The 27,808-nt window shown below is 40.7% G+C and overlaps 1 protein-coding gene across 4 annotated transcripts in view; it reads right to left on the bottom strand.

Moving 5' to 3' along the window:
* Nucleotides 1-27,808, bottom strand: part of PLXNB2 (plexin B2) — a 400,939-nt gene that overhangs the window by 234,270 nt on the left and 138,861 nt on the right. The window contains exon 1 of one of the 4 annotated variants that reach the window (XM_054989406.1): nt 13,313-13,335. The exons of the other annotated variants lie outside the window; for them this stretch is intronic. The gene's annotated coding sequence lies outside the window, so the exon portion shown is untranslated. Of the gene's footprint in view, nt 1-13,312; nt 13,336-27,808 lie in introns of those variants that run through there. 4 annotated transcript variants of the gene reach the window in all.

Below are 27,808 nucleotides of genomic sequence, written 5' to 3'. Positions count from 1 at the left end.
GTGTATTAATTAGATGCATTATCCACCTTGAGTGCGTATTACAGAATGATGGATTTGAAAAGGAATAAAATAGCCACCAACATAATACATAGACATAAAGGAGAAAAATAATTTCAGTAAGGATGTTGGAGGGAAAAATAGCCCAACAAAATATGTCAGTAGTACTCAACTTGTACTCAAATAACATGTTCTAACACCAAATGCTTTTACAGTTTACTTTGAGATACCAGCGTGGAGTTTGAGCATATTGATGTCCAGGGCTTTTTTTCAGCGGGAACGCGGTGGAACGGAGTTCCGGCACCTCTTAAAAATGGTCACAAGGCCGGTGGCCGTGCCCCCTGATCTCCAGACAGAGGGGAGTTTAGATTGCCCTCTGCGCCCTTCTGTCTGGAGATCAGGGGGTAGGGCAATTTAAACTTTAAAAAACTCCCCCCTTGTTCCAGCTGACCCAAAGTGACATTATTGTGTGGTCTTGAGTTCCACCACCTCTTTTCCCAGAAAAAAAGCTCTGTTGATGTCAAAGACCTTCTTACCAGTACAGAACAATAGCTCAGTTACAACATTAATGGTCCCTCCAATCAATAAATGTGCCACAGTTTCAACAAGTCCCTCCATATCCTCACTTCTTTTCCCCTAGTCGGATGTGACACAGAAATCTGCCAAACCGTGATAATACGATTTCCTTCCAAACCACTATCTGAACTGAGATGGCCATCACAAGTTGCTTTATTTGGAGATCTCAACAAACTATAGTTAGGCAAGGCTACAAAAGGAGGAGGGAACCTGTGCGGAAGAGCAAGAGGAGAACCAGGACAGGCGCTGGGGAAGCTTTTAGCATCTTCCCAGTTTTTGAATCCATAGTTTGGAGGTTGACTTGAGCCCATGAGTTACAGCACATAGCCGTCTCTCCTAGACCTGCCATCTTCAGGTATTTCTGCTGATTTGTCCTTTAATTCAAGCTGTTTCCTGTACATGGCATCATTACTTTGCCTTCTTTGCTTTAGCTCTTGTGTTGTTCCTTCCATCTGAGTTTGATGGGCTACTTACAACAGCAAGTAACGACAAATAAAACTTGACAAAGCAAACTACCCTAACTCAATTGCAAAATATAAATGTTATTGCTTTCACTTTGCAGGAAATGCAATAAAACAGAGATGTAAAATTGCTCCTTTTATAGCAGATGTGCTCCTACAAACTCACTTTGTCAGGTACAAGAGGCAAATCACGAAAACATTTGGTTTGGGTTGCATGATTTGCATTATGGGCAATGTACATTTGCAGGCAATATATGTGATCATACATATTTAAGCCTCATCTGTGAAATGTTCCCAGTGTTTTGTTCATGCACACAAAGCCTTTACACACACAATAGGATCAGGCCTACTCCCTTGTGTACGTTGTTGGTGCCCCTACTCTGCTTTGATGCACAAGATGACAGTATGGAACAGCCTGGCATCTTTTTGCTTCTATTAGAGGATGGCTACTACATTCCATTTTAATTTTTTAATTAATATATAAGACATATGAGTGCTAAAACCAAAGGAAAGCTTATCTATTTTGCACATGCATTTAAGTTACATGAAAGCTGCTACTGGGAAGCAACATTGCCCAAACACTTAACCATGACTAGGCTGTTGAAAGCAACTCACTGGCCCTTCCACATAAGCATTCTCCCCTTTTTTACAGCTAAATCAGAAATACTACATCTACACCACAGTCACAGACTGTGGTTCAATGCTTTGCATTAATACCAGTCCAGACATAACACCCATCACAGTTAACTCCGCAACTTAAAGGAGGGAACATCCCTGTGAGAGACACAGTATACATGAGCCCACAGATTCCCAGTTAGCCAACTGGCCAGTGTTACATTTGCTCAAAGCAAGTGGGGGGGGGGGAGAAAAGGAGCAGTCAAAAGATTACTCCAGGTATGGGAATTTCTATGGATTTTTTTACACATTGTTTAATGTTATCAAAGAATAATAAATCATCTACCAATAAAATCAACGTTTTGTTAGAATGTTTATGATCGAGGAGACTATTTGGATTTTGTCCCAAGTACTATAAACATATTACATTTATTTTCACCATTAGTGGCCAAAGACAGTGGAAACTAAGCGTCATTCAATTCTCCTCCACAGAGCAAATTTTTTTAACCAAAATAATTACACCTCACAAAGTTCACAAAACTGAACATTCAGCAGAAGCTTGCAGTTTTTCACTGACACAGTGAATGGTAAAATGTAAGTTTACCAGGTTGTGCTATTACAACCGGTTATCTTTTCCTTATATAGAGCAATTGTGTACCTCTTATTAAAAACACCTGTTCTTCTGCATTAAAAGTAAACAGATAAAGTAAACAGCATAAGACAGCTTCCCCCATAAGATGATAGTGGTTTGGTGCTTCCACTTCACTTATGCTATGGGATGCAGCAGTCAAAGAACAGGCATGAATATTCAGTAGGTCTTAATTATCTACTCAATAAGGCAACAAGTGCAACAAGCATCCACTCATTAAATCGAGAAGAGTCATTCCCCTTGAAAGCAATTAAAAATGACAGAATGGTAAACTCGTCAATTAGCGGTACTCCTGTCATGTAAGCTTACTGATAAAAGGCTGCAATCTTAGCACAGTTGGGCCCATGCAAAGGTCCCGCCATGCCAAAATAGACTTGCATGTGTGCTAACTGTGCCACTGGAGTTGAGACTTCAGGAAGACCAGAGTAAGTAAATCACTTGCACAGAAGTATTGGTTAGTTATTTGTGGCATACTGGTGAAAAAAAATGAAAGAGCCCTGCCAGTTACAAAAACAGCCTTCCCTGTCTCCTAGAGGCATTTCTGTCCTCAGATGAACAGACAAATAGCTAGCCTGCCTATCTTGTGTGTGTGTGTGTGTGTGTGTAAAGTGCTGTCAAGTCACAGCTAATTTATAGCAACCCTTGCTAGAGTTTTCAAGGCAAGAATCAAACAGAGGAGGATTGCCACTGCTTGCCTCTGTGCAATGACCCTGGACTTCCTTGCTGGTCTCCCATTCAAGTACTAACCAGGGCTGACTCTGTGTAGTTTCCAAGATTGAACAAAACTGGGCTAGCCTGCCTTTCTTACTCAAAGGCAAATGGGCCAGTAACCACTTACAACCCAGCCTAAAGCTACAAACATTTGTTCTCTGCGAATAGACAATGTAGAATTACAAACCTCATTAGACTAGATATCATTCCTTCACTTCACACAACAAACAATACAGAATTTGGTACAGGATGAGAGAGTCAGAATCAGGAGGTTATGTTGATATATGATTCCTTGCAATAAAACTGGGTGGGGGGGAGGATTACAACCTCCATACCTTTAGGTAATTTTAAACTGGAACCAAGAACACGTTCAAACATTCTGCAAATCTGCCTAGTTGGCAAGTATCACATAAATGCCTCTAAGATGCACTATAAACCAAGATGCATCCTGTGTATATAGTATTAGCTTTCTGAACACAAAATTATCTAAAAATCCATTAAGTGCTAATATACCAGAGATAGTTAAAGATTCTACATGCAAGAGATGCAATAAGAAGCGTTACTGAACCTTGATCAGCTTTGCCATTTCTCTATCATTCTCCCAATCAACCCTTTGTGGTAATCTCTTCTATCCCCACCTCCTTCCAGCCTTTGCCTCATTATTCATGCCCTGCTCATATATAGGTTGTGGTGCAAACAGGGAGACAAGTTCCTTGACCTTTGGGTACACTCCTGGTTCTTCAGTGTAAATGTTGGGATGTTTAGGGAGTAGAGATGGGTACCAACCGAAATATGAATCAAAATTCGTGATGAACTAGGCCGGTTCGTGGTTCATGAACCAGTGGTTTGTCAGATCACATTGCTGATGAACTACCACGAACGTTTGGCTAGTTCGTTTGGTTCATTTTTCAGTTCATCACTGAAGACAGCCTGGCGCCGATCAATCAGTTTCCTAGGCAACAGGGGATGGACTTCGTGCAGACTTTCTGCAGACCCGGAAGTTACCTTCTGCTGACCCAGAAGTGGTGATTTGCTGGCCCAGAAGTGACATTTTCATGAACCGAAACAGACCAATTCGTGAACCAGGGCAGGTTCATGAAAGTTTGTGGTTCGTGGTTTGTGAAACATGATGAACCACGAACCGCATGGTTCGTTTTTTTTCTGGTTCGTGCCCATCTCTACTAGGGAGTGATCCGCAGTATTAATTCTCCAGAGTGGAATATGAGGAAACTACGGAGACATTGTCTTAAAAGGCATATACAAATGCAAAGTTCGAAGTAGAATGAAAGGGATATACCAGGTAGCCCTAGACTAACAGCATTATGAGCTCAAATCATAATGCTCAAAGCAGAAAAATATTTAATTGCACATTTGTTTTGTAAGATGCAAACCAAGACTAGCAATGATGGCAGCTTGAAACGTATCTGGGTGTGCATATGAACCACTTATGTTTCTAACAGCTTATTGTAAAACCAGAAGTCACCAAAAAAGAAAAAGAGAACAGGTGCATGCATGCACAGGTGGGAATGCAGGTTGTGATTTGGTTAAGTTCCTCAGATCCACATGGCCAGTCCATCCTACAGACAATTTATGCCCCTGCGTATCTGTCACAACCTGGCTCTATGGATGTCAATCTCAAGTTCCTTTCCTCCCACCCTCTAAGTCCTCTCCTTCCAATCCTGAATCTTTTGCTCCCTGCAAATGCCTGAATACCTACCAAGTCCAAGGACTCAAAAACTGGTTATAAGGGAAGCCTTCAATACTTTAAATCAGTTTTATTTGGTCTGTTTATTAGATCCTTCCATGCATAGCTAACAATTGCAGGAAGATAGTGGTGCCCCAAACATAATCAAATAGGGTATTCTGGGACATATTTTAGAGATAGGAATTACTAATGACAGAGTAATGCATTCAGGCAACCAATTTACTAAATGATACACGTTCTGCCTGGGAATTTAATGTCGAAAGTGACAGCTAATGTTTGAAAAAACAAACAAACAAAAAACAGTTAATTAAAAGATGTGTCCTTTCTCTCCAAGAAAATGTAAAGTGAACAACACCATCTGATACCTTCTTGTAAAAATGGTGACAGGCCCTGACTTTATACATTGTTTTTAGAAAAAACAAAGCAGAAAAGTGCATGCCTGAAATATGAAACAGTTTCCCACCCCTTTTTATTTTAAGGCACCAAGGAAATAAAAGTCTTAAGAACTAGATTTAGCCAAATGACTTTGAAAGGACATAATCTAGATAAAATGTAACCAAACTGGACTGTCATGTCCACAATGTGAAGAATTCACTCACCACCAGTGAGTAATACAACATCCTTGCAGGTGCCACTAGGGTCATATGTTTCATTATGTATTCTGGAACCCGTTCTTAGGAACTAGAAACTGTGACAAAATTCAGAATATCTTGTATATGAGTTTCTGCAGCCTATACTAGTCAGATGCATTAGGACGGAAACTGCACATCCTTTCCTGGCTGGGAACAGAAAACGAGATTCTGTGCCTGCCCTGAAAGGTCCCCAGGGACCCTGCCACCTACAAAGCTGTTACCCACTAGTGAAGATTACAGCAGCATCCCTTCTTGCTCCATTGTTCAAAGGTACACCATTTTGGGAGAAAGGGCCTGGGTAAGAAAGTGGCTGATGTAAAACAGTAAGGCTTGGCTTTGTTCTCCAGAGGTGGGAAGGTTTTCACAGTGCAGTGGGATATGGGGCATTATCACATTCCTTATGTCATCACTGGGAGCAGAATGACACATGGAGGCTGGAATAGGTCAAAGTCTAAAACTAGGCAACTATGGCCATCCATATGGAGCCCAGACTAGCTCCGTTTAGTTCCTGTCCCAGGCTGAGGTTGGAAAACCTTGTCAATCATGACAGAGTATAATTTATGAATTAATAACTGTCAATCACGACAGAGTATAATTTATTAACAATATGTGCATGCATGTATGTATAAAATGGCACGTTGTCCAGGCTCTGTCCTTTGTATGTAGGTATAGTGCAAATATAAGATATGGTTCCTACAAGTAGCAGCCATTCATAAATGTGCATATATATTTAGGAACCAGCTAAAATCGCCATTTGTTAACTGGCAATAAGTATACCTTATAAAAGTTCTGAGCCATGTGAAAAAAATAAATTGGCATCTTTTTGTTTATTACTGTCCTCCATTGATTTTTTTAATGGTGTATTTGTTTCCAGAGGTATCAACAACAAACACAGTTCAGTATAACTTCTCTTCCACATCCCATTGGGATAGAATTCTTAGAAACTGTACCTATAACTCCAAAGGTGATGTGTACCCACTCCATTCAGTTTCTGTTTGATGATCACACTAATCTACTGACAGTGTAAGATTGTACTACATTCATTGCAAATGGCTGAAAAATGCAACACAACTTAGAATGAGTAAGCGAAAGGTAAGCGAAAAGGCAAAGCAAAAAACCCTCACACAATCAATATGAACTCTTCCCTCGCCCTCCAACCCCACATACACACGCACAGTTCAGCCCCTAGAAATTGTGTTAAACCCCACCTAAGCTCTAGAGCTCATACGAAATGAAGACACAGTAAGCATAAGTGAACTATAACAGAAGCAGTAGGGGCAAAGGAAAACAGAGTTATATCACTTCAACTTGTACAGAGTCAGTCAACATTCAAAGCCCTCCCAAAGTTTCACATAGTGGAACATGAAAAAGCTAAGCACAAAAAAACCCCCACATTGAAATGACCTATTTGGTGGGAACTCCTCCAGCCCGATGACATCCCCGTTATCTGCTGATGCCAAATCTTTCTTTCTCTTCTCATTGCTCCAACTTCTTCTACTGTCTAGGGAACTGAAACCAGACAGTGGGACACTAAAGCAAATGGTCAGGCTTCTGGCCACTCCTGAATGCCAGAAATATTTCTATTTGCATACAAACATTTACTATGCTTATAACTGGAAACTGTGAGGGCCAGACTTTCATTAATAGATCCCCAACTGCTTATTCCTAACATCCTTAACTCTTACTAATGCCAGCAACCACATTCATTTCAATGGAGCTGAAAAATGCTGTTACAGAAAGTCGTCTTGAATTGTTCAGAGAACAAAGAATTTCACATGGAATGGCACATTTGTTTCAGACCTGCATCCATAAAATCTATAATAACAATAATGATGATGATGATGATGATGCAGCATTCATTATTGTTGTTGTTTTGATCAAATAAACAAGGGCTAGTATTCGATTTTCCCCCTCAAATAAGAATGCATTCGCAAGAGATGTCACTTTCAAAAGAGGTTACTCATTTTTGTTGCTGCCATTCTCTCGTGGTTAATAATAACATAATAACAGTAACATTCGCCTTATATACCGCCCTTCAGGACAATTCAACCCTCAGTCAGGGAGGTTTACAAAGTATGCCATTATTATCCCCATAACAAACACCCTGTGAGGTGGGTGGGGCTGAGAGAGCTCCTAGAAGCTGTGGCTGACCCAAGGTCACCCAACTGGCTTCAAGCGGAGGAATGGGGAATCAATCCTGGTTCTCCAGATTAGAGCCCCACACTCTTAACCACTACACCAAACTGGTTGAAGTTTCAATTTTCTCAAACTGCATTAGCTACAGGAGACTCCTAGAATACTCCAGTAAAAAAGTAAAGCTCCAAAACATGCTGCGATTTTTCCAAAATGTGGTTTCACAATACTAAATGTCCCAGCGCATTAAAGAGGAAAAAATTAACACGCCACTAAGCTATGCTTGCTTCTTCACTACCTATGTAAGCCTCCTTCACTAACTTGTTTCAAAATAAATTGAAAAATACTTTTTAAAAGAATGAAGTCATTATTCCAAGTTCATCCTCTTATTAGGATTAGAGATTCACTTAGAAATCAGCTTTAAAGTGCAACAGATGTCAACTTTTCATGAAAGACCATGGAAAGCCTCTCTATTCCATCCCCATCTGGACAACATAGATATAAATAAAAAATAATACCTTCTGAGAACTAGAAATATACTCAAATGGAAAAGTAGGTAGGAAGGTCATGTAGTTCAACTGAATTTCCAAAATCAATACAACTCTTTCTAGCTATGTAAAGATGCTCACGTTTTGTTTAAACCTTGTATGACAAGATGAGCCAATACGACATTAAGCAAACAAGTTCCAGAGGTACTCAGAATAAAGTAAGTTGACCCTGGTTTTTCAATCATTAACAGGCCATAATTTTATTAAATATGAAATATATGGAACAGGCAGTCTAGTTAATAATTCAACTTCAGTACAGTGCAGTAATAACTTAATGCAGCATTTTTCCAACATGGCATCCATGGCTGCCATGCCACCTGCCAGTACTTTCCTGGCACCCGCTGAGACTTTCAGAAAGCGAATGGGGACGCTGTATGTCAAGAGTTTGTTACTGGCTGCTGTCATTCACATGAAAAGATTTTCCATGTCTGCAATAGCAGCTGTAGCCACTGGAGGATCAGGACAGCAGGTAACCGCCCGGGCTTTCCTTCGTCAAGAGTGTGGTTCCATTCCCACTTCATGCCTGACTAACTGTTGCCCTGAACTTCTTTTGCAAAGCTGACAGGAGCTTTGTTCTCATCTTAAGAGTCCCGGAAGTTGGGCTGTTGCAATAAGAGAGATAAGTGACCAGGTGTAGATGCCACTTCCTCCTTTTCCAGGCTTGCTGTCCTCCCAGTGGTTGGACCATGCTTCCAGCCAAAGAACAAATACTAAACTTGACAGTCAGCTTTATGTTTTCAACATGTAGTTCTTTGGAAGGAATTGTGATTGTCTCTGCCTCCTGCAGTAGCCATTTGGGGCTGGCCCTTACCACCCCCCCTCAATATTTCAAAAGGTGCCTACAGGCTCAGAATGACTGGGGACCCCTGACTTAATGGGATTTTATAAGTCAGGCCTCTTCTTTCTGAGAATCCCTAAAATCTATACAACCGCACCTCTCAACCATCTTCTGTACTGTTAAGGCGCCTGTTTTCCAAAAATCAACTGGATGTTTGACATGAGGTCATTGGGTCATGGATCATGGGAGATCCAAGAGGTGTTCTGATCCCAGCCTCTGCACCTACATTCGCCACAAGATCCTGTTTTGAACAACATTATAGAGACCTTTGAAGTGACGCCCTAGCGAGGTCATCAAGTATAGTTCTTTTAGCTTAACTACTTTACCCACACTGCAATTGCCACAGTGGGGAAACTAAAACATTTCCAATTACATGGGACCAGATGCCAATGTAAAGTCTCCAACAGACCCATTAATAAGTTGTATTAGAGCTATCTCCTCATTTTTAACAACTCTGAATGATTTTAGGGCATATTGGAAACATGTCAGTGTGCTCTAAATGTAAAATAATGAGTTCTTCAACATTGCAGTGTCCTCCGGTCAGAGTGAATCTGAATATTTGTAATAGGAAAAAAAATGCATGCCTTATTGAAATGGAATTATTAAAGCATTCTAAATTGTGCTTGATCAATGAAATCAAAACATTTTTGGAGGAGTATCAAAATGAACATCTACGGCTGGCAACGGAACAAATCTAGACATAAATGTACCTCATTTGTCATAATCTAGCTTCATCCAAAGTCAGCTCTGCTTTAACTTTTATAATAGTTATAGTGCACTTTACCTATCCCAGGTACACTTACAGTGATCAACGGCTTCTACTGACATAAACTGTAACTTTACTTAGGTAGAACTACATTGTCTAACATCCATACGGAAGCACACAACACGTAACACTACTATGTATGAACTCAAGCAGATATTTCTGGCTATTTTTTTAAGGCGATCATATGGACTACCCGCGTCCATTACTTGATACATACTCGCATGCTTCATTAATGGGATAAGCTAACTCGTTTCCAATTATTTCAGTGGAGAATTTTGCTTTGGAAAACATTTTCTTCTGAGAAGTTCGAATTACAAAATGTTATATCATAGTTACTAAAGCAAGTTCCTACCTCCACAATCCTTCTTGTTATAATCAAGAACACAAACACAGAGATTAAATCAAAAACAGCTGAACAAGTATTGCTTTTGTAGTGGCTTAATTGAGGGAAAAGATTCACTTCCTTCTAGGATCTGGGAGACCCAGATTAAAATCCCCACTCCGCCACAAAAACTCGCTGGGTAACTTTGAGCCGGTCATACAGACTCAGCCAAACCTATGTCACAGGGTTGCTGTTGTGAATAAAAAACAGAGAGGAGAATGATGCAAGCAGGGTTTGCTCAAGAAGAAAAGCAGGGTACAAATATCTAAGTAAGTATGCATCAAATGCCCTGACCTGGATAGCCCAGGTGAGCCTGATCTAGTCGGATCTCAGAAGCTAAACAGGGCTGACTAACAGAAGTGGTTTGCCATTGCCTGCATCTGCAACCCTGGTCTTCCTCAGAGGTCTCCCATCCAATTACTAACCGTTAGTCTCTTGCCATGAAAACCCCGCCAGGGGTCGCCTTAAGTCAGCTATGACTGGAGGGCACTCTCCACCACAACCATGCAGAGAATACTATGAATAGAGGTCACCTGTTATTGTGTCAGTGAGATGGGGGAAACCTTAAACACACAATGCATTCCATGGAAAACAAAGCAGCTCCCTACATGCACTGGGGCCCAGGATGTTTCAAACCACCACAGCAGTTGGGCTGGAGCTCCAGCAACACAATTTTTGGAACACTCTTGGCTTTATCCACTGCTTGCTGTGGCAGTTAGTGCAGAACATTCTGGCAGCGGAAGCGGCAAACTTGTATGCTTAGCCCTCATTCTTAACACACACTCAGCTACAAATAAACCCGAGAGTGCATCATTGTCAACAGTTGTCCTGGGGGGAAATACCTGCTGATAGGCTTATTTTTATTTGAAACATGAATCCTGCCTTTCTGCCCAATTAGGCCTCTCAAGGCAATAAACGGATAAAAAGACAATACAAATCACCTTTAAAAATTGTATTTATGATAACAAGCCACTGAAAACAAACAAGGACGATCAATATGGGAATGCCTAAATGAAAGAGAAAAGTCTTCACCCACTAAAAACAATGATAGAGAGGGACTCACAAATCTCTCTAGGGAGAGATCTCCGTGGTATTGGTGCCATGACGGAAAATGTCTTTTTCCGGGTTGCTGCCTGTCTGACTTCAGATGATGACAGCATCTAAAGCAGGACCCCTGAAGATGACTGCAGTGGTTAGGTAGGTTTGTATGGGAGTGGGCTGACCTTTAAGGCATGCAGGTCCCAAACCATATAAGGCTCTAGCAGTCAAGACCAGAGAGAAGCCAGTACAGACAGAACAAGACTGGAGTGATACGGTCCCCATGACCCACTCCAGCTAGCGTTTTGTACCAGTTGTAATTTCCAGACATTCTTCAAGGGCACCCCCAAATAGACACACAGATGAATTTATTGTACAAGTTATTTGTACAGATGAATTTACAAATTGAAAACATATTTACAGCTCTAGAATTTTAAAATTTCTAAAATTACATCCATCTCTACAAATTCACATTTAGGCTCAAAGATTACATTTCATTTCATCTGGCTGCTCTCTTAAGAACCACATTTGCTCTAATTTTCCTAGCAGCTAAAGCAAAAAGTGCCATCCTGTTGGAAACAAGGGGATCCACGTTTTTGACAGCATAAATACTTTGTCAGAAATGGAATAGGAATATAGAATCTCTGATGTCATAGCCAGAAATTTATTTCTGGGCTCCAAGTATCAAGGGCAAACCAAAACATAGTGGAGAAGATCTCCCACTGAACTTCCGCATATACAAATGCATTGTTCCTGGAGTATTTTTAAATATCGTCCAGTGAGTAGCTCCGCTGGCATAGTTTGAAAGCATATTGATGTAAATGCTGTTCTGAGGTTATGCTGTTATGTCTACCAAGTATGAGGTTCTGAAATGATCTTTTTAAACAGTTTTATATCATGGAGCATTCCTATAAATGAATAGTGCTTGCTTGCATAAAAGAGGAAAAGCAGAAACATCACCTAATATTACAGACAAACATTCCAATCCCCTCAGCAGAATTTACCAAACAGTCAATGAAGGCTGCATCAACTTATTCAACAATGGTTGCAGATACTGCAAAGGATCCCTAGCCAGCAGCTGGGAATCAATGGGAATGGAACTCAGTGCAGCTTGCACACGTGATTGCCAGGCACGCTCACTGACTGCCTTACCGTTGCTGTTATATTCGACAAATCATTTGCACGCCTAAATGAGCCTCGGTGGCATTCATTAAACAAATTGCAATTTGGAAGGAACACAACAGCACACAAGTTGTTTTGTCAGAGTTAAAAGCAACCCACTTCTGATCTTTGATGTAGGGCATTCTAGCAGTGTTGCCGTTTACTGTCAAAGTTACACTTTCATCATCAAGAAACACATGGATAAATATTTCATAAGGAAACAACATTGTTTGTGTCTCCCCAGTTTCAAGCAAATCTAATTATATAAGGTGGGAAGATACAATTTGTATTTTTGTGTATCTGCCACTAGATTGAAAGAAAGTAAATTAAAGGGATTTTTTAATAAAGCTTAAATTAAACTAATTTTCTTCTGTAACATGACAGAAAATGTAAATATGAGGCAAGCAATGTTAACTGAGCTAGTTTAATACACTGTACAAGAAATAATTTGTTTTAGAGAATTCAAACGAAACATGTACTTTCTCCTGTTGCTCGAATATATCCAGGGTTTCTTAGAATGTACAGTTTAAAAAAAAAAGGATTTACATTCATCTTAGCTGCACTGCAATTAAAAATTCTCAAATAAGTGCCTGAAGTGTTTTTCGAAGAGCAACATGTTTGATGCAACAGGAAGTACTGGAGTATTGGATGGAAAAAAATAGCGATGCAAATGAGAGAGAACCAACTGCTCTGATATTGATCAATGCTAGAATTGCCAAGATGACATTTTATTTTACAAAGAAGTAAGCTTGTATCGTTTATAAAATATATTCATTGTTCATTTGCAAATGATTTATGAACAAAGCTGGTCAAGGCAGATCAATGCAAGCTTTCCAGTCCTAGAGGACTCCAGTCCTCCTTTCGAAAGCAAATTATGTAATCATCCATCATTATCAAATTAAAACACACACAAAGCCATCTATTGCAGGCACAGACGGTACCTGACTGAAGATAACCTGCGAAGTCTGTGCTCCAAGTTAGCCAGCTATAATCAATGAAAAGCCTACAGCCGGATGGTGGAAAAACCCTCAGAAAGTTTGTATTGATCCATCTGCCACATACTGCTTCCAGTTTCTAACTAACTTCACAGTCATACTTACATATTGCAGATTTCACGTGTGCTTCTTAAAAGCGGTTTTTAATGCCTAAAGTACTGGATGGAGCACAGCACACCACTCTTCTGTTTCCCTAGCAAATAACTCAACTCTGGAATGCAGAATAAACGATTCAGAGAGAGAGAGAAACTGAGACTGCTCGGTGCTGGAGGGTTTAGCACAAAACCGGCATGCACAATATAAAACAGATGTGTCGCAACAAGTTTGGGGTGGGGAAATCTGTTCACTCACAGTATGAGAATGCTCAGGAAGGGAATTATTGTTACAAGGCATTTGGGCTAGTTAAAAACAGAGGCAGTAGCTGGCTCAGCTGATTAAACCTGTAGCTGTCTGAATGCACTGGCTTCATTCAGGGGTGTTTGTGTGGCTTACACCACTAAGGATACCTGAAATGGCTTTATACAGAGTCATGGACCAGACTTTGTTTCATCAACTCTTTTCTACATGGCCAGGAAATCTCAGTATATTTGAACCACTTCCCATTAACCATCACTTCTAAAGGACAGGTAGTTTGGTGTGGTGGTAAGAAAACCTCAGAGAGTTTTATTCTGCCATAAAACTAGCTGGATGTTCTTGGTCCAGACAGATTGCTTTAAGTTATTTATGGATTTCCACTCACCTCTGTGAAACTGGCTCGGGAATATTTACTATAATAAATCTATATTAAATCACCTCCCCCCCTTAAAAATGCACTCCAATTGTTTGCATAGTTATTAATCCAGTAAGGTAGGGCAAGACCTGGATATGGCGATCGAGAAGGACTCTGAAGAGACAGCACAGAAATATTCTAACGACCCCCTGAATTAACTAAGGGATTTTTTTCTTGGCTTCATCTTTAAAGGGTGCTGAACAAAGCACTTGATATTAACAGGGATATGGAATCCAGGTTTAGCAACCTGTTAAATTGGATCGCATGCCAGAACCCTGGATTGGATCTTGTCACTTGAACTCACTAGTCCAAAGTACCTGGTTATTGGCAACTGCTGCAGAGCAGCAGCAGCACGAGCAAGAGGGCAGCAGTGGCAAGAGGGTGGCAGCAAGCAGGCAGTGGTGTGAATGAGGCAAGCTCTGAACTGCTGCAGGAGAGCAGTGCAAGGCTGGTGGGGTGGAGGAGGAGGGAGCAGGCAGAACAGATTCTGCCCCTCCCCATCTGAGCTCCAGAAGAGCCCCCTCAAGCCGCCACTGGCAGCTGCCTCTTAAACTCCACAGCTCGACAAGATCCGGCACCCTTCACTAAAGGGTTTCGCTCAGGATTCTCTGATTCAACATTGGGATTCTCTGATTTGACACTGGGATTCTCTAGTTTGAAAAGAAGGTGGCAAAGGCGTTTTAACGTCAATCAAAGAATCCCAAGCTAGGGGTGGTGGAGTTTAAAACCTTAGAAATGTTTCCTCCATAGGAAACATTGGAGAGTGGCTGAGGGTAACTTGGTCAGGGGCCCACAGAATTGGACCCCAGGGTCCAATCCTGAATTTTTTGGGGTCTTTAGTGGACCGTCAAGAGTAGGTTCCCAGTAAATTTGGTGGAGATTGGTTAAAAAGTGCCCCCCCCCCAGCTCCCCAGATAGTTTCTCTCAAAGGGAATAATGGCTAGTTAAATCCAAGATTCTCTATCCTGGATCATTTCAGAGATCCTGTTTGTTTGTTTTTTAAATCCCTGAAACCCAGAAGCCAATTACCTGGATTTTTGGGGGTGCATATCCCCAGCTATTAATATGGTGAATAGTAAATATCCAGATAGCAATCTAGGCTTAGAGAAATTTTGATTTCTCCATTTCACTCTTCTTTCAGTATGGCTTATGGCTAAATATTAGCCAGAGTGGAGATGACCTACACATGGGAGTGTTCCAATTTGTACATCCATCACTTGGTTGAACACAAAGTCACCAAGTCAGTGGGGGAAAGCCCCTGTTCAGCCCCAGTTCCAGCCTATCTACTTCCAATCAGGCAACAACAATCTATGGGCTGTTCTACTTCTAACTCTGGAAATTTGATGTTTATTGTAGATTTTTATGGGTTGTTACTCACTCAATTCAACAGGAGAAAGGTGGGCCTATAAATATTTTGAGATGCCTTCAGAGATTACAGCCAACTTGTATTCACATATTGCTTGCCATGTGAATACAATGAAAACCATGTTGGAACCCTTTAAGAGCAAGAAAAGTTTTATGCACTGGCGTTATTGGAAGCAAGCCTACAACCCACAATAGTGAATGAAAGAAAATACATCTCTTGCGAATCACTGCAAACAAGTTTCCAACTTCACCACAATGCTACAGTGAGCAAAAAGGTAAGCATACAAGAAATGGCAAGAGAGGGATTATAAATCAATGTTATTGACTTACCTCCTTTATTAAATCTACCAGTCCTGGCAGGACAAAAGAAGATAGCTGAAGACAGCCTATCTTTCTGTTGAGAAATGAATTTCTCTGCGAATTTACATGCTGTCTTTTCAATCTGCAGTATGGGCAGCGCGTACAGTTTCTGAAGCAGGCAAACAAGTTTGTTCAGGTTGTTTAGAAAACTGTCAGATTTGTGCTTCTTCCTCTTTGGCCAGATAAAGCCGCTCACTGCCGTAATCCAAACACAGATCACACTCTTCCAAATCCTCTATGTTCATTTAAAGCTTTCTTGGCATATGTTTCCAAAGAGCAACAGCTTCTCTTCTTATAACTGTTATGTAAACCTTTCATGCATATGAGAGCAAGAGTGGGAAAAATGCAAAAGAACAAAGCAATTTTTTTTTAAAGCTGCATGAAGCATCCACTCAATATGCAAGTTGGGGGCCCACAATAATGTGTGGTGAGGGCATGAGAAATCAACTATGATTCCTCCCTTGTTGCCTGTACTGGGAATTACCTTTCAAACCCTTCACATTCTGGGGACCAGGCCCACTTATCCTCTCCCCTGAGTGCCCCCATGCAGGCACTTCACCCATCCGAGTGGTGTCTGTTATCTGTACCTCTTTTTACTAGGGCCTTCTTGCTGACTGACCCCTAATGGCAGAACAGCCTCCTGGCAGGAGGGACTTCTACCCTCCCAGCTTTTTGGTGAGGATGTAAATGGGATTATTGCATATGGTTACTGGTGCAGTTTGAAAATGAGCAAAACGGGGGATATCTTTCCAAATGTGAAAAATGTGCTCCTGAATTGATTGTTTTAATGCATGTAATGTTTGGTGATGGTGGAAAGTCCCCTCAAGTTATAGCTGCCTTATGGCGACCCTGGTGGGGTTTTCCTGGCAAGAGACTGACAGAGATGGTTTGCCATTGCCTGCCTCTGCAACCCTGGTCTTCCTTAGAGGTCTCCCGTCCAATTACTAACCAAGGCCAATCCTGCTTAGCTTCTGAGATGTGACAAGATCAGGTTCATCTGGGCTATTCAGATCAGGACACATGTAATGTTTATTAGTATTTTATTACAAGGTTACCCATCTTGGGTCCTGGACTGTCAGTAGAAAGGCAGGTTTGAAAGTATTTTAAATACTCAAACTTGACTTTGATGATTTTAAAAACTGTTTTATTTTGCTTCGTCTCTGTTCTTAAAAATGGTTTACAGACACAGCACTATTTTTAAAAATACTGAACATTTTAAAGAACCAACAGATAAACCCAACAATCTGATAAAGCTGATCAACAAAATCCCACTGAAATATCACCGCTTGGTGCTGTTTGCAGAAAGAAACTAGAGAGAGGATTCTGCCTGACTCTTCTGAAAAGTTACGGAAAGTTATGGAAGCTGAGAAAGCTGATCCTTTTGCCTTCACAGATCTAACCTGGCAAGCAGATAGCACAAGGAAGGAGTGGGCTGCATTAAGCTGGACGGTGGGTTTATATAGGGGGAGCCATTCCCACAGCCCAGGCCATCTCATACATATTTAACAGCCTTACCACAGCATAATCGGCTGCAAACTGTCCACGCCCCACTCCAATATTGGGCATGTATTTATTGAAGGATATTGTGTTCCTTCCTTATCCGAACCCATTTCCTGTCAAAACAGATGTTTTCAGTAATAAGTTTCTTAATTGCCAGTTGCAACATAAAATATAAATACGAAGTAATAGAGCCAAGACTAATCTCCCAATCATGCATTTCATCTGCATTCCATTATAATCATATGACCCGCACATACGCCCCAGTGACAGATAATTAATGATCTAGGAAATGTAAAAAATACTGAACTGTATGGGTACAGAGGCGTCCAGTAGCCAACTTTGACAAGATTTTTATACCAGATTACTGTCATAAGGCTCAGTATCTTACGTCACAATGCTTTTGTGCAGGCTTTCATGGGACAGGTCACAATCCATAAATCAACGGTGTTGTTTTTACATAACCAAGTCAATCATTAGCATTGCAAAACATAGCGACACACAGGAAACTGCACAGCATCAACAGCTTCTTCATAATCTTAATTTTACACTTCAATCATAATTTAATTCAATTTTAATAAAAGTTGCTTTGGGATGGTATAGCTACAACTATATGACAGCACACATTCAACCAGTGTTCCGCCAGCTGTACTGGTTCCAGGTTGAGTACCGGGTCCATTTCAAGGTTACAGTACTAACCTTTAAAGCCCTTCATGGTCTGGGACCAACATACTTGAGGGGCTGCCTCTTCTGGTATGTCCCCTGCAGGGCGTTGTGCTCTGCAGACAAACAGCTCCTGGTGGTCCCTGGCAAGAAGGTCATCCATTTGACCTCGACCAGGGCCAGGGCCTTTTCTGCCCTGGCCCCGGCCTGGTGGAATGCTCTCCTGCTGGAGACTTGGGCTCTGCAGGACCTGTTACAGTTCTGCAGGGCCTGTAAAACAGAGATCTTCCACCGGGCCTTTGGCTGAGGACCAGCGGGTGTCCTTCCACCCTTCCACCTAAGACCACCACTTTTTCCGTGACTGCCTTCGGCCATGTGTATGCCCACATGCTATGGCTCATATGCAGCTGTCAATTGTTTATTTAAGTGGCCTATACATAGATGGCACCTGAACTATTTTAATGATTGTTTTTAAATTACTTCTGATTGTATAGTTTTTATAATTAACTTATTGTACCATATGCATGCTGTGAGCCACCCTGAGGCTATTTGTGGGGAGGGTGGGGTATAAATAAAATAAAATAAATAAAATAAAAATACTTGAGGGACTGCCTCTCCTGTATGTCCCCCGAAGAGTGATGTGCTCAGAAGATCAGAATTTACTGGGAGTCCCTGGCTCAAAAGATGTCCGACTGTCCCCAACCAGAGCCAGGGGCTTCTTGGCCCTAGCGCCTGCCCGATGGAACTTTCTGCCTGGTGACATCTGCGTCCTGTGGGACCTAATACAATTACACAGGGCGTGTAAGATAGAAATGTTCTACCAGGCTTATAGTTGAGGACAGCAACGGTATGTTTAACTATGCAAATTTAATTATGCTGTTAGTACTATACTGGAATATTGTACACCTTCCTGAGCCCAGTTAAGGGGCAGGGCGGTTTAGAAATCTAACGAACTAAATAAATTAATTTACCCAAGTCCCTAGCTGAATATTTGCCATTTGAATATATCGGCTGTTCTCCAAGAACATGCCACAATGTATTATGGAAGTTCGCTAAATATAACAGCTTATGAATTACATTAACTGGATCAAAGCAAGGCTCAGCCTAGTCCAGTGCTCTGTGCTGAACCACAGAAACCTAGATGCCCCCTTGGAAATCTGCAAGCAGGGAATGATCATGATTCTCATCTCATCTGACTCCAGCATGCAGTAATCCGGATGCTGTTACAAAAGTTCCATCCTGTTACTATAGCCAACTACCACTGATGGAGCTCCTGAATTTTTCTAATTCTTCTAAAATCCACCTATGTTAGTGGTCACCTCACTATCAACTGATAAATGCTTCCTTATGCTTGTGTAAAGTCTACATCAAATTAATTTCATTGGACAATCCAGTGTTCTAGAATTCTGAGGAGGGGAAACTATTCTGTCCAGACCATTCACAGTTTTATAAACAACCGTTGATTACTTCTGAATCCAGCTTTAATACTAAATAAAATACTGAGGTACTCGGCCATTTTTTTTTTTTACAAAGAACCCCCTGTTTTTTAAAGAACAAACCCTTAACAAAAATATATACAAATCATAGTTCTATCCACAATTTTTTTACGAATCTATACACTAGGGTTGCCAGCTCCAAGGTGGGAAATTCAGGGAGATCTGGGGGGTGAAACCTGGAGAAACCTGGAGGAAGCGGGGTTTGGGGAGGGAAAGGACCTCGGCATGGCATAATTCCATAGAATTCAACCCCCAAAGTAGCCATTTTCTCCAGGTGAACTGATCTCTGTGGCCTGGAGACCAGTTGTAATTCCAGGAGATCTCTACCTGGAGGCTGGCAACCCTACTATACACACACACTCTGATTGGAAACATACTTTGAAATTTAAGTTTTAATGCTATTATGAACCACTTTACATAAATGCATACCTTTCAAAAACAAGAAAACGTGTGGGCCCCAAATGTTTCACATAATACAACCACACATAACTTCCAAGTCTGTATTTAACTAACTTCAAATTATCATTTCTATTCCAACATAATGCTTCATGCCATTACTTAAAGGAAAAGTTAAAAAACTATTTCAAAGCACATCAGTGCTATTCTCGCCCTCTTTCATTCCCTTCTTCCCCTCCGTAAACAAGTGAACAAACCATGAAATTGCCTGGTTCCAAATTAACCCATCCATTCAGCTCCTTCATAGTCACCCACGCTTATTACACTGCAACAGCAGTGAAGTAAGGAATTAATTGTGGGATTTTCATCTACATTTATTTGCTTACTCCAAACAAAATAATATATGCACTTATCAAAGCAGGTGCCTTCCCCAAAATCAAGTCCACATTCCATCTTTCCATAGTCCAAACTTGGGGAAACTATAGGACCCGGACTTGAAAACATAAATTAGGTGAGTGTTTGATTAAACAGCCTGTTATCCGTCATCCAGAGACAGCAGCAAATGACCCACTATTAATTTCACAGTCCTTTTAGAAGACAAGCTTCCCATTCCATCCATTATATACGCTGCATTAAATGAATCTACCATAGATTGCATTAAGAGCGTGAGTGATGCTGACACACCAAGAAGTAAATGAAAGAGTTATGTTTGGGTAAGCACAAAAAATATAGACAGGAGAGAAAGAAGGTGGCAAATGGATGAAATTGAATGGGAGGGGGAAAGGAAGGGAGGAAGGAAAGAGAAAAATAGAGCTAACTCTTGATAGTAATCATGCATAAACAAAATCACAACAATTAATCATATTTCTCAAAATACTTAAGTCAAAATTGCAAATGTCTCAGGGCTGCTCTCCTTACTACTGGAAAAGCCTTACTACTGGAAAAGCAAGTTGGCCCTGTTGTTAAAAGTGCCCCTTGCCCACCCACACTTGGCTCAAACTGCCCTCCTTCCTAGACTCAGCTGATTTGGCCAGGCTGATCTACATCACTATAATTTTCCTGTTGCACTATTGTTTATGGGCTGCCCCTGTAGAAAAACTTAGAAGCTTCAAGTGCAAAAGTGCCAAGGATATTAGCTGAACAATATACATAGGTTCCACCCATTATGAAACAGGTGCAACCTGGTGCCAGTTAACTTGCATGTTCAATTCAAGATTCCGGTTCTTAACTTCAACATGGTAGCAACACGTTTGATGGGCAGATCCTCTAAACAGTCTCTTCTGACAATACCCTCAATTCTTTTAATCTTTATTTCAACGCTGCGCATTTTCAGTTGTGCCGTCTATGCCATATTGCGAAAAGATCACCTGGAAGTGCTAGTACCTCCTCCATTAGCATTCCACACAACATATTGTGTTGTTTTGCAGAGATTTCAGTGAAAAGTGGTAATGTAGGGTTTCTTTTTATTCTGTTGGATACTACAGTGATTGTTCATAACTATTTTAATACCTTTTATGCCTGCCTTGACTGCTGAAAAGGCTGGAGTATAAATTTTTAAATCAAAACTACTTTAAGGGCTATTACATGAAAGAGAGCAAAGATATGTTCTCCGCTGCTCCAGAAAACAAAACTAGATCAAATGGGCTAAAGTTACAGGAGGGAAAATCTGCACAGAACGTTAGGAGAAACTTCTTAAAAGTAAGAAGAACCGTTTGGCAACCAAATCGATTACTTGTTTTCAAGCAGAGGCTGGACAGACACCAGTCAGGAATGCTCTGCCTCTGAATTTCATGCACTGAACTGGGGTTGGACTAGATGGGCTATAAGACCTCTTCCAACTCCATATGATTATGGCTGGTGAGGCACGGGGCCAGGCCTTTTGCAGTCCGTCTTCTACTAAGCTGCAGAATGGTTGGCTGGAATATCTTGATGGCAACTGCATTAAGAAGATACTGTACGGGATCACTCACACTAAGTGCATGTCTTCTGAACAGAAGGCAATCAGGCCCCCCCCCCTGTGTAGGAGGGGGGATGCAAGTTATTGAAAAAATGGAGTATGCTAACAGGCCCATCTCAAATTTACATGAGCATTTGCATAGCTGAAAATAAATATGAACTCATGTTTCTCCTAGGGAGGCAGAGAAATATCTCTCATACAAATATTAACAAATCAAGCAGCATTAAAATGTGCTCGTAGTTTACATTCATGTGGAGTATGCCCAGTACTACTTATTCATCCATCTCCAAAGAAAGCAAAGCAATTTTCAATGTGGGGGGGCTTCAGTTCCAGCTCTTTGTAAAACTCAGATCAAGAAGAAGTCACCCTTCCATCACATTCTGGTGAAAGCTAGTAGTAAGAAGGGCGTATGGAGTATAAAAGCATGAAAGAGATTTACACAGAGACAGTAAGCAACCTACGCATGCGAGTGCACACACATCTACTGGCATACGTTCAACTACTCTAACCATAATCTGACTAAATGCGACAACCAGCAGCTCTAAAAGGAGGAGGTGTGCATCCACAGTAAATGTTCAAACAGCAGTAAGGAAAGAGCAACAAGCCCAAAGGGACTAAGGACAATTGGGGTAAACTTGTCCAAGTAGGTAAAGGACAGGCAGCAGTCACAGGCCGACCGCTGGGCAAAGTATGAAGTCAATGGCTAAAGTATATCTATATTTGAGTGAATATTGCAAGGGAAATCCTGCCTACATATATTTCATTTTCTATAGGAAAGTTCCATTTGTTAAAACTGAGGTTGAAGAGCTGGGTCTAGAGTAGTTAAGAACAAACACTCGCAAGGTGACATTTGCTTAGGTAGTAAAGTAGAGAATGGAGGGATGGAAGCTGCTGTTTTAAGAGCGCCGAGGATTTTCACAAACTATGCTAAATTGAATTACTCAGGAGGGCCTTCTACCCAGATTATAGGCCTGTGTCATAAGAAATAGCTTGAGAAATGTCTTGGTAAGGACATAGACTATAAACTATACCACTGGGTACTGTCTGCTGTTGTAGATATGCTCCTACTAGGGAGTTTCCACATTGCCATGTTAACTAGTTACCAGGGTAGATAAAAAAATCAATGCTTTGGGAAAAAAAGTAACATTTTAAAAATTCAGATTTTTTACTTTAAATCACATTTTTTTGGATTTAAATTAGATTTTGTTTGATAAAATGCTTTTTGAGTAAAATTCTATCTAAAGATAATTTTTTATTTAAGGTACATTATAGCCCAAAGGTTTTTCATCGTGAAATAAGGATTAATTTTTATTATGTAGTATGTATATTTAATGCAACATTTAAAAAATTCTGTAAATTAATTCCATTAATTGATTCATTAAGGTCCCAATGTCATGCTTTCTCAGAGGTTTCTTTAAGCCAGTTTGGTATAGTGGTTAAGGGCAACAGGACTATAATCTGGAAAACCGGGTTTGATTCTCTGCTCCGCTCCTCCACTTGAAGCTAGCTGGGTGATGTTGGGTCAGTCACAGCTCTTCCAGAGCTCTCTCAGCTCCACCCACAGGGTGATTGTTGTGAGGATAACAACAATATATTTTGTAAACCACTCTGAGTGGGTGTTAAATTGCCCTGAAATGCAGCACATAAGCTGAATGTTAACATTATTATAATTTGAGGTTCTATCTAGAAGATATCATCACAGATGCTTGGGTTTGCAGTTCTCAAAACTGTGAATTTGTGTCTGCAGAGGCAACATGCCTCTTAACAGCAAAAATGTTATTAAATAAGCATATAGAGTTGAGCAAGAGAGCTCAATCCTATTGTTCCTCAGCAAATCTACCTACATGGATTCAACACCGTACCTCTGAAGTGCAAAGTTTCAAGAAGTTCAATGAATACAAGACTATGGTTGTTGTGGTTTTTCCGGGCTGTATTGCCGTGGTCTTGGCATTGTAGTTCCTGACGTTTCGCCCGCAGCTGTGGCTGGCATCTTCAGAGGTGTAGCACCAAAAGACAGAGATCTCTCAGTGTCACTGTGACACAGAGATCTCTGTCTTTTGGTGCTATACCTCTGAAGATGCCAGCCACAGCTGCTGGCGAAACGTCAGGAACTACAATGCCAAGACCACGGCAATACAGCCCGGAAAACCCACAACAACCATCGTTCTCCGGCCGTGAAAGCCTTCGACAATACATCGAATACAAGACTGTTTGGGGTGGAACATATTTGGATAATGTTAAGAGCTAAGTGTGAAGAGGGAGGGGAAAGCCGTACAAATGAAAGTGAAACTTTTTGAGCTGAATACTCCAGAAGTCTTGAGATCTTTGTGAGCGTAGTTTGAGATTTGTTATATTATTTTCTCCCTTGAAGAGGAAACCTATAATGGCAGCAGGCTGTAAAAGACACCCAGTTCAGGAATAGAATTATAGAGTTAGAACAGACCTCCAGGGTCATCTAGTTCAACCCCCTGCACAGTACAGGAAATTCACAACTACCTCCCCACCCCAGTGACCCTTACTCCATGCCAAGAAGATGGCAACTAGCAACCTCCAGGATCCCTAGCCAAACTGGCCTGGAGAAAATTGCTTCCTGACCTCAAAGTGGCAATGGGCCTTACCCTGGGCATGTAAGAGGGGGCCACGAGAACGAAGCACTGATATGACCCTTCCTGCCCTCCCTCTCGTGATCTGCCTAGCTTCACAGAAGCAGCATTGCTGTCAGATGGCCATCTAGACTCTGCTTAAAAACCTCCAAAGAAGGAGAGCCCACCACCTCCCGAGGAAGCCTGTTCCACTGAGGGACCACCCTAACTGTCAGGTAGTTCTTCCTAGTGTTTAGCCAAAAACTCTTTTGATTTAATTTCAACCCGTTGGTTCTGGTCCACCTTTCTGGGGCAACAGAAAACAACTCCGCACCATCCTCTATATGACAGCCCTTCACATACTAGAAGATGGTTATCGTATCACCTCTCAGTCACCTCCTCTCCAGACTAAACATACCGAGTTCCTTCAGTCTTTCCTGGCCTTGATCTCCAGACCCCACATCATCTTCACTGCCCTCCTCTGGACATGTTCCAGTCTGTCTATATCCTTCTTAAATTATGGTGCCCAAAACTGAACACAGTACTCTAGAGGAGGTATAACCAGAACAGAGTAAAGTGATACCATCAGTTTGGTATGATCTGGACACTATACTTCTGTTGATACAGCCCAAAATTGCATTTTCCTTTTTAGCTACCACATCACAATTGTTTAACCGCATTAATAAACATAGACATTTAAGCAAATACAAGAATACATATGCTATGTAACATTATAGCTTTCGTTAAATAAAACAATGTAGATGGTTATTGTTAATGATTTATTTCTCCTTCCAGTAAAGTACAGCAGAAAAGTTGTCCAAACGAGAATGATTAACCTATTAAACTGGAGACAGATCACCTCACAATGATTTCATAATTATCCATTTCAAATCATAAATAACCAAACCATCATTAGTTTTCTGATATAACTGTAAAACTAATCTGAGAAGTTATTGTTCTAAAAATGAAACCTTCATCTGGGTTGTAAATATTAAGGTTATAACAACCAGGAAAAATGAGCCTTTATGTAGAAAACCATGATTTAAATCGGGTCTTACTCAGTGATTTAAATTGTGATTTAAATCAAATCCACCCAGCTAGTTAAGCTTTGTTTCAGAAAGATCTCATGTCTGTCCTTGGCTTTACACTTGTTTCAAATTTCCGGCTATCATTTCCTATTGTATCTACTCACTGAATGTCCTTTTTTTTTTGTTATGGTATTTTGTTCAGTGAATGTCCTAGCTATTGATTATATTGTATTTCACTTGCACGGCATAATCCGCCTTTGGTCTCTGTGAGAAAAGTGGATTATAAAAATAAATAAATAAAAGTAAACTTTGAAATGTATTTAACTGAAGAGAAATTTTGTCCACCCTCCCCTAAAGAGGTAGGCAAATGGCCAGTTGATCAATTACTTTCACAAACCACAAAATTTCTTGCGAGTCATTCTCTCTTCCTCGTTTGAGTCTCTGGGAGGCTCATCTTTACTAAACTACAGCAGCTGTCAAAGAGACCATGGATTGATCTACCTCCTGAGCAGACTCATCGATGAAACCTGGTTTGACATTTATCATAAAACCATTAGCCATTTAAACCCCATAATGAACTGGCACAGTAGGACAGGCAATGTCATCCCACTCAAAAGAGTGTGCCACTTAATGCAGCACAGTGCTGGTTGAAAATTTAACTCTTACTTTTCTCACAGAAGGCTAAAGCGAACATCACACAAGAAATTTTTTTTTTAAAAAGAAGCAGAATAAAAAGTATAAAGTGCTCAGGGTAAACTGAATGTATCTGAGCAATTGTTTTAATACACTTTGTTCTACTGGTTATTATACAAAAGGAGACATTTATCATGATTACAGAGCTAGGCCAAACATTTTCTAGCAAGGCAGTATATTCACAAATCCAATGCATATCAGCCTTCATACTTCCTAACACTGGTTCAGAGCTAGTCTGAGAAGAATGACTCTGATAGTCTTTACAGCAGTCAATTTAGGAGAAAAATCTCCTACAGTCAAAATGGGCTGTCAACCGTGGGTGCATGTACACTATGAACTTGCATGGGGTTTACAACTGCTTGTCTGTCAGTAGCTTCTTCAAAAGAATGGCCAGTGGTAGGAACTCGCCCTATGCAGCTGCTAAGAATTCTCAGGTTACGTTCTTCCTTGTCCTCACAGGAAAACTTTCTAAGTTCCTTGGAACAGACTCATCGCTGCAGCTGTTTATACAGATGAGCCAGAAATTCTCACTGCAACATACAGCTCAGACCAATATCTCACTGCTTACTGTACTTGTCCCTCTCAGGTTCAACCCAGTTGGCCCCAATACAGGCCTCCTGTACAGTGCCTTATAATGTTACCAAGGCAATGTTTGTAAAGGGCTTGGTCCTCAAGGAAAAAAGGCTATTCAATATGGATATTATACTATATATTTTTATTGCAGGCGTGCACTGATTAATTACTAGAAATCCATTTTCAGAGTAAAGTCTGTATTGGAATACTCAAAAATGCTGAGGAAAAACTGCTTTGATGTCACAGGCATAAAATGTGTGTGTGTGTGTGTGTGTGTGTGTGCTTGGATTCTTTAAAATTGGGAGTTCTTTAAATATAATTGAATGGTGGAAGCGTGATCTTTGGGACTGAGGGCCAAGCTGCAAGTGACGAATGACACTTGAACGGCAAGTGCATTTCTCCCTGTTCACTTGCCCTCCACTCGATCCACTTGCCGTTCAAGTGTCATTCGTCACGTGTAGCTTGGCCCTCAGAAGCATGCATAACACAGCACCTTCAGTCTGGCCCTCCAAGTATATAATAGGAAGAATACGCATTCCCTTTCCGAGTTTTATATTCAACAGTCCCAGTCAATTTGATGTAGCATGTGATATTCTTTCCATTTGTTACTCCTCAAAATAACGCCCTATGCAAAACTAGGACTATGGACATTCAAATTCCAACTTTTTCACTAAATTACTCCAGCATAATCACACAGAGGAGGAAAAAAAGGCTTCTATTTTCTCCACCTTTAATTTTTGTATTCTAATGCTAACCATGTTTCTCACCACTCCTCAGTAAAACAATGTTGTGTCTCCCCTCATGCGGCTAGGAGACTGTACTAACAAATTAAACCCTGCAAGTGAGTTAGAATATCTGAAAGCTTATTATTATTATTATTATTATTATTATTATTATTATTAGTATTATTATTATTATTATTATTATTATTATTATTATTATTATTATTAATAATAATGCTGATTTGGATAAGTGCACCCACTTTAAATTTAATCAATATAACTTGCAAATCACTGGGAAAATGAGTTCACACTCCAACAGAGAGCATAATGTGGGGAAAAGCCATAAAAGCTATAAGTGAACACACTATGGAGATTATTAAGTTGTTCAATGTTACACGCGAGGCAAGCAAGTATTCATGGGCTGAAGAGTAATGCCATTGGGCATTTAGGAAGGCAGGACACTGCATGGTCTATAATATCTGGGTTTTTATGAGTTTGCT

Source organism: Eublepharis macularius, chromosome 9, assembly GCF_028583425.1.
Source record: "Eublepharis macularius isolate TG4126 chromosome 9, MPM_Emac_v1.0, whole genome shotgun sequence".
In the NCBI taxonomy this organism is placed as follows: Eukaryota; Metazoa; Chordata; class Lepidosauria; order Squamata; family Eublepharidae; genus Eublepharis; species Eublepharis macularius.
Note: the sequence above shows the minus strand (reverse complement) of the source record. Positions and strands in the feature narration are given on the sequence as shown.